The sequence below is a fragment of the Camelus dromedarius genome, chromosome 12 (assembly GCF_036321535.1).
Source record: "Camelus dromedarius isolate mCamDro1 chromosome 12, mCamDro1.pat, whole genome shotgun sequence".
In the NCBI taxonomy this organism is placed as follows: domain Eukaryota; kingdom Metazoa; phylum Chordata; class Mammalia; order Artiodactyla; family Camelidae; genus Camelus; species Camelus dromedarius.
Window position 1 is genome coordinate 39,478,734 of NC_087447.1, and position 17,104 is coordinate 39,495,837.

General features: G+C 38.7%; 1 protein-coding gene across 2 annotated transcripts in view; it reads right to left on the bottom strand.

Annotated features, from left to right (window-relative positions):
• The window catches only part of BMAL1 (basic helix-loop-helix ARNT like 1), a 354,823-nt gene that overhangs the window by 310,857 nt on the left and 26,862 nt on the right, over positions 1 to 17,104 (bottom strand). The window lies entirely within an intron of this gene.

Below are 17,104 nucleotides of genomic sequence, written 5' to 3' on the forward strand. Positions count from 1 at the left end.
CCAGATTGGGGAGAGCAAACTGCTTTACTGAGTCCACCAATTCAAAAGTTACTTTCATCCAGAAACACCTCCACAGACACACCCAGGAATAATCTTTAACCAGGTATCTGGGCACCTTGTGATCCAATCAAGTTGACACAAGAAATTAACCATCACACCTCTTACAACAATTCTTACTAATATAACACATGTTTTGCAACGGGCACTTTTCTAACACTCTTTTAATCCCTGCAAAAAGTAGTTGTTATCTTTATCTTCATTTTATGAATCAAAAGGCTGAGACCAGAGTTAAGTCAGTTGCCCCAGGTCACTCAGCTAGGAAATAGTATTGCTCATTCAAATGGAGACAGTCTGCACCAAAGTCCATGCACTTAACCACTATTCACTTTGTCTCTCACTGTGAGATTTATTTATCTGTCTAGACTGTAAGTTTGTTGGTTTCCCCAACTCTAAAACCTGGATAATTATTATTAATGCCTATTTCTCAGGCTTTGGGAAAACATTAACAATGCTTAGAAATTAGATGTGGACGTAGATGGAAAGACACTAATAAGCAATTATGATTATCACCCTCTTTATTTTATTGGAGGAGAGAAGAACCTATTATTTTGAGACTGGTCTGGAAATCTATTTTCACATGGAAAATATAGAATATTTTAGTAAAAAAAAAATTATTATCACCCTCCACTGTTGTACCAGTCTCTAGACAGTAATTCATCCTTCCAATCCATCCTCCTCTTTAGTGTTCTAAAGCACAGATGAAATAATTTTATCTGCTGGCATTAGGCTAGATGCCTAGATACAACAGAGAGCAAGACATTTCTCTGTATAAATACAGAGTGTGGCGGGAAAGATAGATGTTAAGGGTGTGCTTGCCAGTTTGATGAGCATTTTGACAGAAGGGCATAGATAACAATAACAGCAAGTGCTGCAAAATTTTTTGGATCTTTGACTAATTGATTTTTATTGAAATATAGTTGACGTACAATATTATATTAGCTTCAAGATACTACATCGTGATTCAATATTTATATACATTACAAATTGATCACCATGATAAGTCTAGTAATCATTTGTCACCACACAAAGTTGTTACATTATTGACTTTATTCTCTATGCTGTACATTACATCCCTGTGATTTATTTATTTTATAACCAGAATTTTGTACCTCTTAATCCCCCTTCAACTATTTTTCCCACCTCCCCTCACCTCCTCTCCTCTGGTAATCCACCAGTTTATTCTTTGTATCTTTATGAGTGTGTTTCTGTTTTGTTGTGTTTGTCTGTTTGTTTTTTAGGTTCCACATATAAGTAAAATCATATAGTATATGTCTTTCTCTGTCTGACTTATTTCACTTAGCATAATACTCCCTAGGTCTGTTCATGTTGTTGCAAATGCCATGATTTCATTCTTTTTATGGCTAAGTAATATTCCATTGTGTATATATATACCACATCTTCTTTAATCATTCCTCCATCAGTGGCCACTTAAGTTGTTTCCATATCTTGAATACTATAAATAATGCTGCAATGAACATAGAAGTGCATGTATCTCTTCAAATTAGTGTTTTTGCTTTCTTCAGAAAAATATTCAGAAGTGGGATTGCTGGATTGCATGGTAATTCTATTTATAATTTTTTGAGGAACATTCATAGTGTTTTCCATAGTGGTTGCACCAATTTATAATCCCACCAGCAGTGCATGAGTATTTCCTTTTTTCCACATCCTTGCCAAAACTTGTTATTTGTTGTCTTTTTGGTAATAGCCATTCTGACAGGTATGAGGTGGTATCTCATTGGGGTTTTGATTTGCATTTCCTGATGATTAGTGATGTTGACCATCTTTTCATGTGTCCATTGGCCATCTGGATGTCTTCCTTGGAAAAATGTCTATTCAGTTCCTCTGCTCATGTTTTATATTGAGTTGTTTGGGGGTTTTGGGATTAAGTTGTGTAAGTTCTTTATATATTTTGGATAGTAACCTTTTATCAGATATATAATTTGCAAATATCTTCTCCCATTAAGTAGGTTGTCTTTGTGTTTTGTTGACAGTTTCCTTTGCTATGTAAAAGCTTTTCAGTTTGACATAGTCCCATTTGTTGATTTTTGTTTTTGTTTCCCTTGCCTGAAGAGACAGATCCAAAAAAAATATTGCTAAGACCCATGTCAAAGAGCATACTGCCTATGTTTTCTTCTAGGAGTTTTATGGTTGCTGGTCTTTACATTTAAGTCCTTAATCCACTTTGAGTTTATTTTTGTATGTGCTGTAAGAAAATGGCCCAGTTTTATTCTTTTGTGTGTTGTTGCCCAGTTTTCCCAACACCGTTTATTAAAGAGACTGACTGTCTTTTCCCCAGTGTACATTCTTGATTCTTTTGTCTTAAATTAATTGACCATATAAGTGTGGGTTTATTTCTGGATTCTCTATTCTGTTCCATTAATTTATGTGTCTGTTTTTGTACTGGTACCATGCTATTTTGATTACTATAGCTTTGTAGTATACTTTAAAATCAGGAGGCATAATACCTCCAGCTTTGCTTTTTTTAAGATTGTTTTAGCTGATGAGTATATGCTGTGTGTCAAGCCCTGTTCTAGGCCATGGGAAATCACTATTTTCTTGAAGCTTATGTTCTATTGGGAGACATAGACCAATAAAAATGTCAGGTAGTGGTAAATGCTATGAAGAAAAATCAATCAGGGTAAGGGGGATAGAGGAGTCTGGGGGCTGTATTGGTTAGGATTAAGTTCAATTGTACTTAACAGGCAAAATAAATAATGGTGGCCTAATATAATTTTGTTTGTATCTCTGAAATGATGAAATCCAGAGGTATGCAATCCAGGTCTTTTAGAATAGTTTCATGGGCCTCTATTATTCTTCTCTGCCATTCTTAACTGTCTTACATTTTCAGGATTGCCTTATGGTTCAAGATGGCTGCAAGAGCTCCAGCCATCACATTTGAGGTCCAGAAATGAAGAGGAGAAAAGGGAGTGAGGGCAAATAAGAGGTACCTCTTAGTGAAATCAGTTCCCTTTAAGGCAGTTTGCCAGAAATCCCACCCAACTTCTTCCTCTTATATTTTAATAGTCACCTAAATGTAAAGGAGACTGGAAAATGCAATTCATCAGTTGTGTGCAATACTATCCAGAATGTAACCTGGGTTTATTCATAAGAAACAAGGAAAAAGTGGTATTGGATAGACAACTCTACCGGGGCTCACAGAAGACCTCCCAGAAGAAGGGTGGCTTAGGCTGACAGCTGAAAGATGAGTAGGAGTGGCCAGGCCAAAAGGGAAAGAGCTCCACTACAGACAGAGGGACAGCAGCTCTGATGCTCCTGTAGGGCTGGGACCAAGTCGCTCTTTATCTTGTGCTCAGAACCTGGCACAGTGCTCACCTCAAGAAATATTTGTTGACTAAATATTGGCATCTGATCAAGTACTTATACAACCCAACGTGTAGTTTCTACTCCAGGAGGAACACCTACCAATAAACTCTCTCAGTTATTTCCATTTTGCTTACAGCAAATGACTCTTGATGAAAAATCATCTTTTATCTACATGCAGACAGGGCTGTGCTCACAGGTACCAAATCAAGATATAAAACATGTATTGAAGTAAAATCTGACCATTACTTCCTAATGAATCAGGAACACTGCTTCATAGGCCAATGCATCTCGCATATTAAGCATCCTTTGTTGTTTATAGCTACAGAAGCTTCTTAGGTTGGGATTAAGGTAAGGGAATGAGAAGAAACCTGTCCATCCCTTCCAGTTGATGAAATTCCACTGGGGCCCAGTTCTCAGGTTTGGTGATTATTGAGCCAGGTCTGGGAGATCTTACACTAAGCCAGTCTCTACTCTGCTGGCAGACCTGGAAAGCTTGGATGGGATGGCTCAGAGGAGGGACCAAAAGACTATGTGCCTTGTTCAGAGCCTGGCATGTGGTAGATGTTAAATAAATATTGGCTCCCTGAATGGCTGGCACATTTGAGAAAGAGTTTGTAGAAGTATAATGTTTGAACTAAGTTATAGAGTTCCTTGCAAGGGTGGGAAGAAGGACAGACATTTGAGATGGGAAGGACTGTGCATGCAAAGGGAGAGAGGTGTGAACAGGCAACCTCAAATGGTTCAGTGAGGCTAGGGGAGGGTTGATGTGGGAAATGAGACTATTAAGATGTACTGTGCAGGACAGTACTAAGATGTTTAGACTTTGTCCAGTGGGTAATAGCTTTTGATGAACTCTGGGCAGGTGAGGGGTGTAATCAGAGTCATGGGGGCATTCACCCCTCTCTTCTCCAGTCACTATTCCAATGCGAGCCTCTCCTATAGTCGCAGTATTTCTTCCATTGATTTGTCTCTTTCTGTTCCTTCACCTCCAGATCTCTTTCTCTCTCTCCATTCCAATTCCTGATACCATCATGGGGGCTTTCAGCATTCATGTGGACATATCTCCTAACACCCATGGCCTCCCAGCTTTGATGAGCTTCACCTTCAGCCATTCTCTCTAGCCATCCACCCCCAGAGCCACATCACAGACCTTCTCCACCATGAGAATCTCAAAGCACAGGTATTCCCTTCATCTGTCATCCACTGAGCAGACAGAGGAATCCAATCATGTCATTCCCCTGCTTAAAGTTCTTCAATGATTCCCTGGGCTTTGAAAACAAAAACCCAAACTCCTTCCTGCAGCCTTCTGGACTCTACATGTTCCAGCCCCTGCCTGCTTCTCCAGGCTCACCTTGGGCCACTCTCCTCACTTTCCACTCTTCCTTGGCCTTTCATCCTTTTACCACTACAATCGTATCCCCACCCTCATCACACCAGACTTCTCAAATTCTCATTACTTGCTGTCTCTACCTTTCCACTCCCCACACACTCTTTAAGCCACTAAATGTGGCTTCAGCTCCCATCAATTTGCTGACACTTCTCTCTCCAAGGTTATAGCTATAAATTGCCAAATAGAATGGGTGTAGGTGACTACCCTTATGTTGAAACTCACTCCCCCTAAACATGATTTCCCCGATGTTACTTTCTCCTTCTACTACTCCGTTCTCTCTTAGGTTTTGTGAATTCCTCTTCCTCGATCTACTATTTAATCTCAGTCTTCTCCAGAGATCTGTCTTCAGTACCTTATATTCCCACTCTGTACTCTTCTTTGAGTATCTGAATCCCTGTCCATGGCTTCCCCACCCCCTCATCAGATAGCACCCACAGGCACCTCAACTCAACATATTCCAAATTGAGTTCACCACCTCTCACTCCCACCTTTTGCCAAGACCTAGTCCATGCCATTCAAGAAAAGCACCCACCCATATCTTCCCATTTGCCCAAACTGGAAACCTGGGAGTCATTCTAAGTTGCTCCTTCTCCTTCATCCTACCAATGATTAATAACCACATGTGGGTGAGGCTAGCTTCTAAATGTCTCAGATCCCTGCTTAACCCTATCACCTTGTTCAAGCCCTCCTCATCTCTCTTTGAAACTTTTGGACCACTTGATTACTGTGTTCCCTGTCTTTGTTTTTTTATCTCTTGTCCTCACTGGACTATGTCTTATTCAATTTCTTATTCCCTGGGTCTGCCATAGTGGCTGGCACATAATGTGTATTTGTAGTAGGCGCTTGTGACTATATGAATGAATACATGAATAGGTGAATAAAAGAAGGAACAAACAGGACAAACCACGTGACATTGATTGCCTAGTTCAAAATAATATGTTTACAATATTAAAACTTATAAATCATTTGCACAACAATTCTGTGAGGTACTTATTATTTCTAACCTCTCTGGCTCAATAATTTGACCAAAACCATAGAATTAGCAAGTGGAAAAGCCTGGATTTGAACCCATGGCTCTAAGTTTTAAGCTTCTTGAACACTCCTACACTGTTGGTGGAAATGTAAATTAGTGCAGCCACCATGGAGGACAGTATAGAGCTAAAAACTAAAAATAGATTTACCAAATGATCCAGCAATCCTACTCCTGGTCATATATCCAGAGAAAACATAATTCAAAAAGACACATGCACTCCAAAGTTCACAGCAGCACTATTTATAATAGCCAAGACATGGAAACAACACAAATGTCCATCAACAGATGTATAGATAAAGAAGATGTGAAATATCACTCAGCCATAAAAAAGAATGAAATAATGTCATTTGTAGCAGCATGGATGGACCTAGAGATTATCATATTAAGTGAAGTCAGAGAAAGACAAATATCATACGAGACTGCTTATATGCGGAATCTAAAAAAATTTTTTTTAATTTACAAACCAGAAATAGACTTACAGACACAGAAAACAAACTATGTTTACCAGAGGGGATCTGGGGGGAGAGGGACAGATTAGGAGTTTGGGATCAATAGGTACACATTACTATATATAAAATAGATAAACAAAGACCTACTATACAGCACAAGGAACTATATTCAATTTCTTGTAATGAGCTGTAATGGAAAAGAATCAGAATATATATGTATACATAACTGAATCTTTGTTGCACACATGAAACCAACATTGTAATCGACTACACTTCAATAAAAAGTAAGATTTTAAAAAATTTAAAAAAACTTTTCACCAAATCTTTGAGTTTTTCTCAGCAGTTGCATTATTTTTAGGTCCTACAAAAAATATGGGATTAGCCAAATTGATTATCTAATTAGCAGCACTGTTTCTAAATGACATATTTTTGCCCTCAGAAAATGAAGTGTATTCTTCTCCTCAGAGCATAAAGGTTTTTCTTCATTGTTGCTGCTCCAAAGAATGTGTGATCATGTGCAACCTCAGGTAGACATTTCAGTCCTGGTGTGTATGTTCAAAAAACAGCCCCATGCACCAAACACAGGAAGATTTGTATGCTGCTCTGTGGCTTGAGACTCCCACATCCTTGGTGACTTTGGAACCAGTCATCTCCTAGAAAGGCTATCATAAATAAAACATCACTCAAACAGAGTTTAATTTCCTGCACCATCTTTCTTCAAACCTCCTCTTCTTCCTGTATTCTCTGCCTCTGTGAATAGCCATCCATTTTCCAGATCAGAAACCTGGTCATCATCCCTGAGTCCTCTCTTTGCACATCCAAGCCAACACCAAGCCAGTCTACTCCACCTCCTCTGTGTCCCATCAGTCTATTATCTCTTTATTCCAACGATTACTGCCATTATTCAGGCATCCACCTAGATCTTAGCTGCATTAGGAATCAGCCTCCCGACACAACTTTACACTTTCTGGTTTTGTACACACAAGCCATCAGCCATCATCCACACTCTAGCCCAAATCATGATTCAAGGAGACAAATGAGCTTATGTCAGGTTTCTGCCTTTGAACCTCCAATGTCTTCTCACTTGTCTTAAGATTAAGTCTAACATCTTCATCATGGCACACAAGGTCCACAGGGTCAAGCCCCTACCTACCTCACCAGCCTCCTCTCTCCCTACTTTCCTCTGGGTTTGTGCTGTCTTCCTCTGCACTTGGCATTTTCTGATCCCTCCCTTCCCCACTTTAACTTGGTCAGCTCCAGCCAGCCCTTCAAGTCTCAGCTTACACATCGCTGCTCCCAGTGTCCCTGGCTTCCACAATCTGGGTTAGACGCTTCCTTCACTTTCCCATGGGAGCCACAGCATTTACCCACACTGTATTGTCTCCTTGCTGTCTCTCCTTTACCTCCACACTCTGTACTCAGTGAGCTCCGTGAGGGTCTGGAGTGTATCCTGTTCATCACTTTGCCTCCAGTTCCTGAGCCAGTGGATACTCGTGAGTTTGCTGAATCAATGAATCCTTACACTCACCTCTCCCAACTCCCCCTTTCCCTGCCACCATAGCTGGGGAGACACCAGTAAAACAGCCAGCATAGGTCAGTGTTATAAGGACCTTAATGGAGCTGTGTATAAAGTACCCTGGGAGCAAGGAGGAGGGAGCCACGGCAGCTTCAGATGTCTCAATGGACTGTATGGCAGAAATATGTTAGGGATGTTAACTGTTTGAAAAACAGCAAATGGAAAGAGCACCCCAACTTCCAGCCCTTAAGCTTAACTCATAACTCTAGACCAGTGGTCCCCATTCTCTTTCCACATGAGGACCCCTTCTAGTATCAAAAAGTTTAGATATCTCCATGTAATAGTAGTTGGGTGTAGAGAATCCTAAACTCCTCTTGCTTCAGTAAGGATTTTATGAGTCTGATTGTATTCATTACAATGCCATCTGCAAAGATTCAAAAGTTAGCAGCATATGAATGTGAAAAGTGGTTTGTTAGGCCTGCAGACTGCCTGCTGTGGGTATAGGTTTGTGGACTCCCTGTAAAAACTCCACAGCGCCCCCAGGAGCCAGGGGTTTAGACTCACTGACGCTGCGGTAGCTGCCCTTTAGGCCTCTCAGTGACCCTTTTCCCCTGGATCTGGACCCACTCAGGAAACTCCCTGATGTGGAAGACAGATATGGTTGGAAAATGAGTAACTGCTAACACCTTCACAACTAAGCATTTCTATCCAGGCATTAAGAGATTAGTTCAAAGCTATAAAACTATTTCAACACAGGGTGAACAGATTAAATACTTTCCTTTAAGCAATCAAAGACTCACTCTAATATAAAGCCTGCTTTGCTCCCTCATGATGAGATGAGAAGATCATCTGTCCTAGAGACCGTGGGTCAGTTTGTTATCTCTTGAGGCAGGCAGGTTGGCTGGGTCGGGGTCATGCTGAACCTGCTGCAGTGATGCAAGCGCAACCTTCACTCCCCACTTTTAGGTCCTATTTTCAGCAGCTATGTTCAACCAGGACACAAGAAAACAATCTCCCACAGTACTCTGCTCATACCTTAACTGTGACAATTTATTCATTTGTTTTAGTTAATAAAGTTATATGTATTTATTTAAAAAGTCAAATGACACACAAGTTTATTAAAAAAAAGTTTCTCCATAAATAAATAAGCTACAAGGAAAAAAAATAGTTTCTCATATCACCCCCGATCCCCCTTCCCAAAGATAACCACAGATAATGGTGAAACAGTCTTTTGTTCTGTTTATTTTTTTAAAAAATAACCACACATATTGTTCTACAACCTGATTTTTTCCTTCTTTTTCTCTTTTGCAATTTTTTTCATTTTCTATGATGAAAATATTCAAACCAGCACACAAACACAGCGTACATAATGAATCCCCAGCTTCAACAAGTATCAACCAAGTTGTCAATTTTGTATTGTTTAGTTTATCTCTCCTCTGTGTCCATTTTCTTCTCTGAAATATTCCAGAAAATCTTAGACATTACATTATTTCATAATAATATTTTATTTTGTATTTCTAACAGGTAAAATCTTTTAAAAACAATCATTTTGCCATTTTCATATCTAAAAATGTAGAATTTATAACCTTTAGTTTGAATTACGAGCTAAATAAAGTCCACTATAGCTCTTAGTCTCTTTTAATCTATAATAGTTCTAATACTTACATCTCCACTCTCTCTTTTAGGCTATTTATAGATGGGCTTTTGTCCTGAGGAATTTCCCACAATCTGAATTTGGCTATTACATACTCTGAATATCATTCCACATGTTCTTCTCTTCTCCCTGTTTCTTATAATCTCCTCAATAGAACTAGACTCTTGACTAGATTCAGACTTAGTCACTTGGGGGGGAATATTTGGTAGATGGAGCTGAATGCTCTCTATTTTATCATACCAGGAAGTACATCATGATTGGACATTCCATGGATGTCAGTGTTGTCAACTGATCCATCCACTATAAAGTTTCCCATTAACCTGACACCTGCTCATTTTAATATCATCAGTGATCTCTACTTAGAAGGATCAATTTGTTAAAGGTTGCATAAGGGTAATTTTCTAATTCTACCATTCCTTCTGCATGTTAGCTGAAATAGTTTTGTAAAGAAAAACTTCCCCTCATCAACTGTTTGATACCTTAGGAAACACAGTGTGTACAAGAAAGATAGAATAAATGTTCTCTGTAATACTAATTTCTAGAATAACAACTTGGTATCCTAGCAACCTCATATTAATCAAAGGTGATTAGTGGGCTAATTTTTTTTGTAGTATCATTGCGAACTCCTAGATTTTTATATTTTTGATGTGTTTTAATCCATTGCAGTTGTTATTCTCATTGAAATTCATATTTTCCTGTCTTTCACCATTGAAGCCCCTTCAGGTTGCCCCTGAGTTTACATAAAATCACAAAGTCTTTAATAGTTTTCTTGCTTTCTAGTACATAAGATGTAGTAAGTCCATTTTATCTATTTCTTGCCATGAGTTTGGAATCAGCCATTACGTCAAGGAGCCTTTACAGGGGCGGCATTGGTATAGCTCAGTGGCAGAGTGTGTGCTTAGCATGCATGAGGTCCTGGGTTCATTCCCCAGTACCTCCATTTTAAAAAAAAAGGAGTCTTTATCTTTCTAATAGGAAATGGTATTGAGATACCACAATCTAGGTGCTAGCAGTACTCGTTGCTACTGGGCAGTAATTGATTCCACAACTTTTCCATAGACAAAGCTAAGAAATGCGTAATTTTTAGAACTATAAAAAAAAAAAGTAATGAGTTTATACTATTTCCACTTCCTTGTTTTTTAATTTAACAATTTATTATAGATGTTTTTCATGTCATCAATGCAGATCTAATTATTTCAGTAGGTATATAATATAATGATATGATTATAACATAGCTTATATAACCAGTCTCCTCTTTAACAAAAGTATTAATTCAAAAGGGCTTAATAAATTTAAAATCCCAATACCAGTGTCTTTGAGAGTATTTTTAATGATTTAATGCTACCTGTTTTACTGATCCCTCTTTTGCAGGTCTAAACCCTAGGCCTGGTACATAGCAGGAACTTAATATTTGTTGACTTGGATTGAGCAAGCCAAAGCCCACAGAAGAAGATGTGAAAAAGAAAAAGTCTAGTCTAACAACTCAGTAACAACTCCCAGGGACCTTTGGGAAAGCTCTCTGCCTCTGGTCCAAAGAAGATGACAGACTCATGAAGTAGGCCTAAGCCCAACCCACAGACTGAAGCCAAATTCAGTGGAAACTAGCCTATATCAGCTAACCCCCAGCTGACTCACAGATGCATGAGTGGGAATAATTGATGATCATTTTAAGCCACATTGAATTTGGGAGTGATTTGTTGTGCTTTATTATTATCATATTCTTGGAAAGGATGACTTAACATCAGAAAGATATCAATTCTGCTCAAGAAGAATGTATGTATCTAATATAATCCCAATAAAATATACTGAGAAAGGTTATTATTAGCTACATAAGATTTTCTATAACTAAAATTAAAGATGATACCAAGATGAAAAGGGAGAGAGAGCAGAGAAGTGGGAGTAGTGTGTTAAGATTCTTGCCTTGCTCAGGGGCAAACGTAGCATTTATAAGTTTAAACAGTGGTCAGGAAAAATAAGCAAAAGTATGGCTCTTTGTAAGTCTGGCGAAATATAAGAACAAAATTAAATGTATAACTTTGAAATCGGCCAAGGAAAATGCTATCCATCCAATGAAAGAAGAAAGAGGAAAAAAATCTTGTTAAGTGACTTCAGTGGAAATTACAGAGAAAGGACCTCCAAAAGACCACCTGTCAATTAAAGTAAAAAGAATACTGCCAAAAAATTGTCAAAGACCTAAATTTAAGAGCTAAAACTATAAAACTATTAGAAAAAAACAGAGAAAACGCTTCATGACATTGGATTTTTAATAATTTCTTAGATACAACACCATAAAAGCAAACGCAACAGCAACAAAAAATAGGTAAGTTGGACTTCATCAGAATTTTTAAAAAGTTTTATGCACATTAAGAAAGGCAATAAATGAAATGGAAGAAAATATTTACAAATCATATATCTGATAAGAGATTAAGATTCAGAATATATAAAGAACTCCTACAACTCACCACCACCACCACTAAAAACAATACAATTCAAAGTGGGCAAAGGACTTAAAAAGACATTTCTCTGAAGAGGATAATACAGGCTGCCAGGGGCTGAGGAGAGGAGTGAATATAAAGTTATTATTTGAAGGATATGAAGTTTCTGTTTGGGATGATAAAAAAAGTTCTGGAAATGGGTAACAGTAATGGCTGCACAATATCGTGAATGTAATTAATGCCACTGAACTGTACACTTAAAGAGTTAAAATGGTAAATTTTATGTTATCTGTATTTTACCACTAAAAAAATTTACCAATAAAAAATGAAAAGAAAACAACAATATATTTCCTCACTCTTTCCACTAAAAATATCTAAAAGTAATCACCAACCCAGTGGCAGTTAGCACCCCCTGTACACCCAAAAAGATGAACAAAGAAGGAAAAACTCAGTCACCTTTGGAGAATGCTAGGGAACAGCAACATTATTTTGAACATTGGTCAATAAAAATAAAAGGTAAGAATGTTGCTTTTATCCTGTATTTCAGGATAATCAGGATTTAAACTCTTTTTCAGGGTGACATTTGATAAAGAGGAATCTTTCTGTAGAAGTAGTATAGTTAATCAATCACAAAGGAATGAGGGTGGGAGAGGAGGGGTAAGGGAGGGAAGGAAAATGAAAGACAGAGAGAAAGTATGAGTCTAAAGGGGAAAAAATATAGAATCATACCTTTGTGACTTTGTTTCTTAAACAAGAACCCTAAACCACAAACCATGAGGGAGGGATGGGGGTGCTAAATTTGACTATATTAAAAAAAAAAAAGACATTTTTCAACAACAGATACCATAGACACAGTTAGAGATGAAAAACAAATTAAAGTAAGATATTTCCACTTGCTGTAAGGTTAACATTCAGAACGCTTACAGGGTTCCTGCAAATCTTCTGGAAAGGGGAGATCCCCAAAAATGGTTGATTGTTACCAACAGGCAGTGAACAAAAGAGGAAATCAAAGGATAATAGGCATATGAAGGTCAGTTTCACTGGGATTCAGAAAGAAATGAAAAGTAAAGCAAATAAATAAAATAAATTTAAAAAAAAACTTGTAAATGGTAAAAAGTTGGATAATATCAAGTGCTGGTGAGGCTATGGGGAAAATGGGAATCTTTACTGCTACTAAGAGCCTGACCTGGTATAGCCACTTGGGAGAGCAATCGAGCCATTCAGCACTCAGACTTCTGGGTTTTAAACCTCAGACAAACTCTCATATATGTCCCCTAATCTCTGTGTTCACTGCAACATTGTTTGAGGACTTGGTAATAACCTAGGTGTCCCTCACTAAGGAAATGTATTAAGTGATGGAATATCATGCAGGTCAGAAAATTATGAACTAGATTTACATACTGCAGTATGGAGTGCTCACATAAATGTCATATAAAAAACAGAAATATAATGAGCTTTATAGCTCAGTAAATGTCATGTATATTAAACATAAGCACACAGACTGTTCCATTCTACTTTTCAAGGATACTTACATATACATGAGCAAATGGATTGTGCCAGTACATTGCTCAACTTCAGGGTTACCATTCACACAGTTTCCTATGTGAATGGTGCCCTCTGCTGCACAGTTCCAGAATACAGCATGAATGGTGCCCCCTGGAGGTGTGCAACATGACAGCCCTGAGTACGCAAGACGGTTTGGAAGGTCATAGACTACATATGCTAAAATAAGTGTCTATGGTGGGAGGAAGAAGAGGAATGAGAGTGGGATGAGGAAGGAAGGGGAACATGAAGTAAAATAAAACAAAAGAGGGACCTTGCATAAACTGAGGATGGCAGAGTAACCTGAATCAAAAAAGAGAATCCACTCAATTCTGTGGTCTTAAGGTGGGAAAGGATGGGCCTCAAAGAGGGGTCTTGAGCTGGATAACCAACAATCTTATAAATCCTGCTAAGAAATGTGGATTTTATCCTAAAAGCTATGGGGAATCCTGGAGGTGTCTGAAACAGGAAAAATCTGCATGGGATTGGATGAGAGGGGAAGAGGCTGGGACAGCGGTCCTTCAAAGTGATCCATGCAGTGGACTCAGACTGGACACAGAGACACCCTATATCAGATGTGCATGCTCAACTCCATAGGCACAGGGATCTTTGGAAGGCCCAGCACTCCCTCCCTTTACCCTTCCCTGATCCTCAGGTACCACAGGCTCAACCAGGAACAAGGCCTGGTTAAAAGTGCTGGGGACAGTTTCAGGGCAGTCATGGTTGGTACCACCTTCCATATGTGATTGTGAATAGGGCATAGCTGTAGGCCCTGATGCCTGGGTATTCCAGGTTGTTGCCCAACTATGCACCTGTGCCCTTGGGGCATTCAGTCAAAACCTCCATGCTGATACAGCGGGTATTAATTTTCTGTGAGAAACTTTTTCATTGGCAAAGTGTTCACCTCTCTCAGACAAATGCAGTTGTATACATAGGAATTTTTCCTCCTTTGTCTCTTCCTAAATCCTCACCTGGTATTTACTGGCCCTATGGTTTTGGAAAAAAAAAATCACTCCACCTCCCTAGTAGAAATACTTGGAGGAGACTTGATAATCTCTAAGCCCAATTCCACCCTTCCAATGCTAACACTCTGGGGCCTGTGAGAAGTCTTTCTTCTGAGCATACAGAACACTTTGTGGGTACAATGTGCCTGGTGCGATATAGAAAAAATGGGTACAGGTTTCAGTAAGGCTCAAGTTAGACTCTTGTATCTGCTACGTACCAGCTGGGTGGCCTTAGCTTCTTTATCTATAAAAATTGGAGGTTAAAACGTTCTCTCTCACAAGACGAATGCAGGGAAAATGCATGTGAAAATACTCAGCATGAGGAGCTGGCATTTGGAAAGTGCTCAAGGGAAGAGAATTCCTCTTCATTGTCCTTCATTTCTGTTTAGGAGAACAGGTTTCACAAAAACTTTCACACTGAACATTTCACAAATTGCCATGATCCAATTTTCCTATTTCAAGAATTTAAAGGTGAACTCAGGTGTAGTGTAATACGTAGAAAGAAAGGCCTAGAAAAATCTAAACTTTAGAGGCTGTACTAAACAAGTAAGCTTATGTATTTACTTTATTTTGACTTAATTTTTGATAGGGGTGGGTAGGGAGAAGCCCCAAATCAAATGCATTTTATGACATCACCATCTAAGAATAACCTTTTCTACTGGACTCAAAATGAAAAAAAGATAATGAATATTTTCTTTTTATAAATCTGAGTCTCCTATTTGCTAGTCCTCTTAATCTCACTCATGTAGTTTTTGGTCCTCTTGCTGAGAATGGATTACTGTCCAACTCTGATATGAGACAAGACTCCTCTTAATAAGCAGAGCTCAGGGAAGATAAGAAAGTGGAGAGAAGAGAAAGCACCATGTTGTCTTAACACTTCTGGTTGGATGACCTGCCCTTCAGGTCATATATATAAATTTTAATTCAGTGGTTGCCAGCCCTGTGTTCCTGGGGCCACAATAAATTAAGTTTGGTTAAAATACTTTCTTAATAAAATATAATATTTAATGAAAGCCAAGCTGTAGTGAAATAGGCACTGTTAGGCATAGCAGACTATAAATTAGACAAAATTTACCTAAAAACAACTTGGCAATTAAGACTTTAAATGTTTGTGCTCTTTGACCTAGGAATTCTCTTTCTGGGAATTTATCTTATTGGTGGGGAGGGGGTGTCTAATTAAACAGATATGCACGCAAAGAAGCTTATCACAGTGTTTATTTTATAATAGTTAAAAAAACAATACTGGGAACAGCCTAATAACATGAGCTTTTGGTGATGAGATTTTCAGTGACTTTTTTTCCTTCTCACTTATGTTATTTTCAGGTCCATCATAAAGACTACAGAATATAAGTTTTCTAATCTGCAAACCATCATCATCATCATCATCATCATCATCATCATCATCATCATCATCATCATCATCATCATCATGTTTTATAAGAAGGTAAACAGATAGAGACGCCAAATGAAATCTTTTGGTTTTGGGAGATGGCCGAGAATGGGTTCATTAAGATAAAAGATACAATAAATTCTATCAGGTTCAAAAAAGGACGGGGCTGGTTGGTGAGGCAACTTCTCCATCTCATACTCTCCTCCACACACCTGCTGGTTCCTCCCCAGGATTTCCATTAGGCTTGGAGAACAGGAGAGGAGGTAGTTTTCCCAGGGACCCTGAAATCCTGGTGGTCATGCCTTCACTGCCATGCATTCATTCACATTCTTAGTGCCATGGTGATTATTTTTAAAGTGAATGAAATTTTAAGAATATTTAGCATTTATTAGGCACTTTCTAGGCCCAAGCACTGTTTGGATACTTTTTATCTCCATAGTTCACCTTTTCTCAAGCTTGAAAAAGTTCTGAGTAAAAGGAACTATTGTTTCCTTTCTTTTTCCCCCACCCTGTTCTCCTTTCTCCTACCCACACAGAACGTGCCTTTGGGGGATATAATTGATTTGGATGAAAGGAAAAAACATAGGCAGACTGGGCCACCCTTTGTTCTGAACAAAGCCTCCTTCCCTGCCCGATGAGCTGACAGGAGAAACATCTTCAGGTGGCCAGGACAGGAAGGTTCTGGAAAGAGGGCACCAGAAAATCCTGCAGGCCTTCTCCCTGTGATGTGGCTTATTCGCTTTACAGGCTTCAGGCATATTTGCTGACGTCAGCAGCTCGTCAAAGTTTAAAATAATAGTGAAAAGGAAAACAGCCCCTTTCTGCCAGGCAGGCCTGTTCTGCCAACTTCTGTGTTCTCTTTTGAGTTAATAAACGTCCAAGAACCACCTCCCTTACCACCCTGGAGGGGAAAAAAAAGAACAATAATTTTAAAACCACCAGGTCAGCCCATTGCCAGCATAAACCATTCAGACAAGTAGCGTTTGTCACACTCTAATGAGGATTTTTACCTCTGCCTCCAAAAGAAAGCTATCATTAGGCTTTGTGTTTATGGGATCAAATGATTGTCTAGGGACAGTGGGTTTCTTCTGGTCCCTTCCTCATTTTAATCATGCTCAAGACCAAATGCATAGATGTTTTCTGCGTCAGACGAAACTAAAAAACCATAATTATGCCAGCTAATGTCTTTGGAAAACATCAATTAAGAAAACGGCCTTTTAATTCCCATTTTACTTGAAAATCTGAAAATATCTACACGTTGTAATAGCATGGCAGTGGTGGAGGGTGGAGGAGGGCGGTCTCTAAAA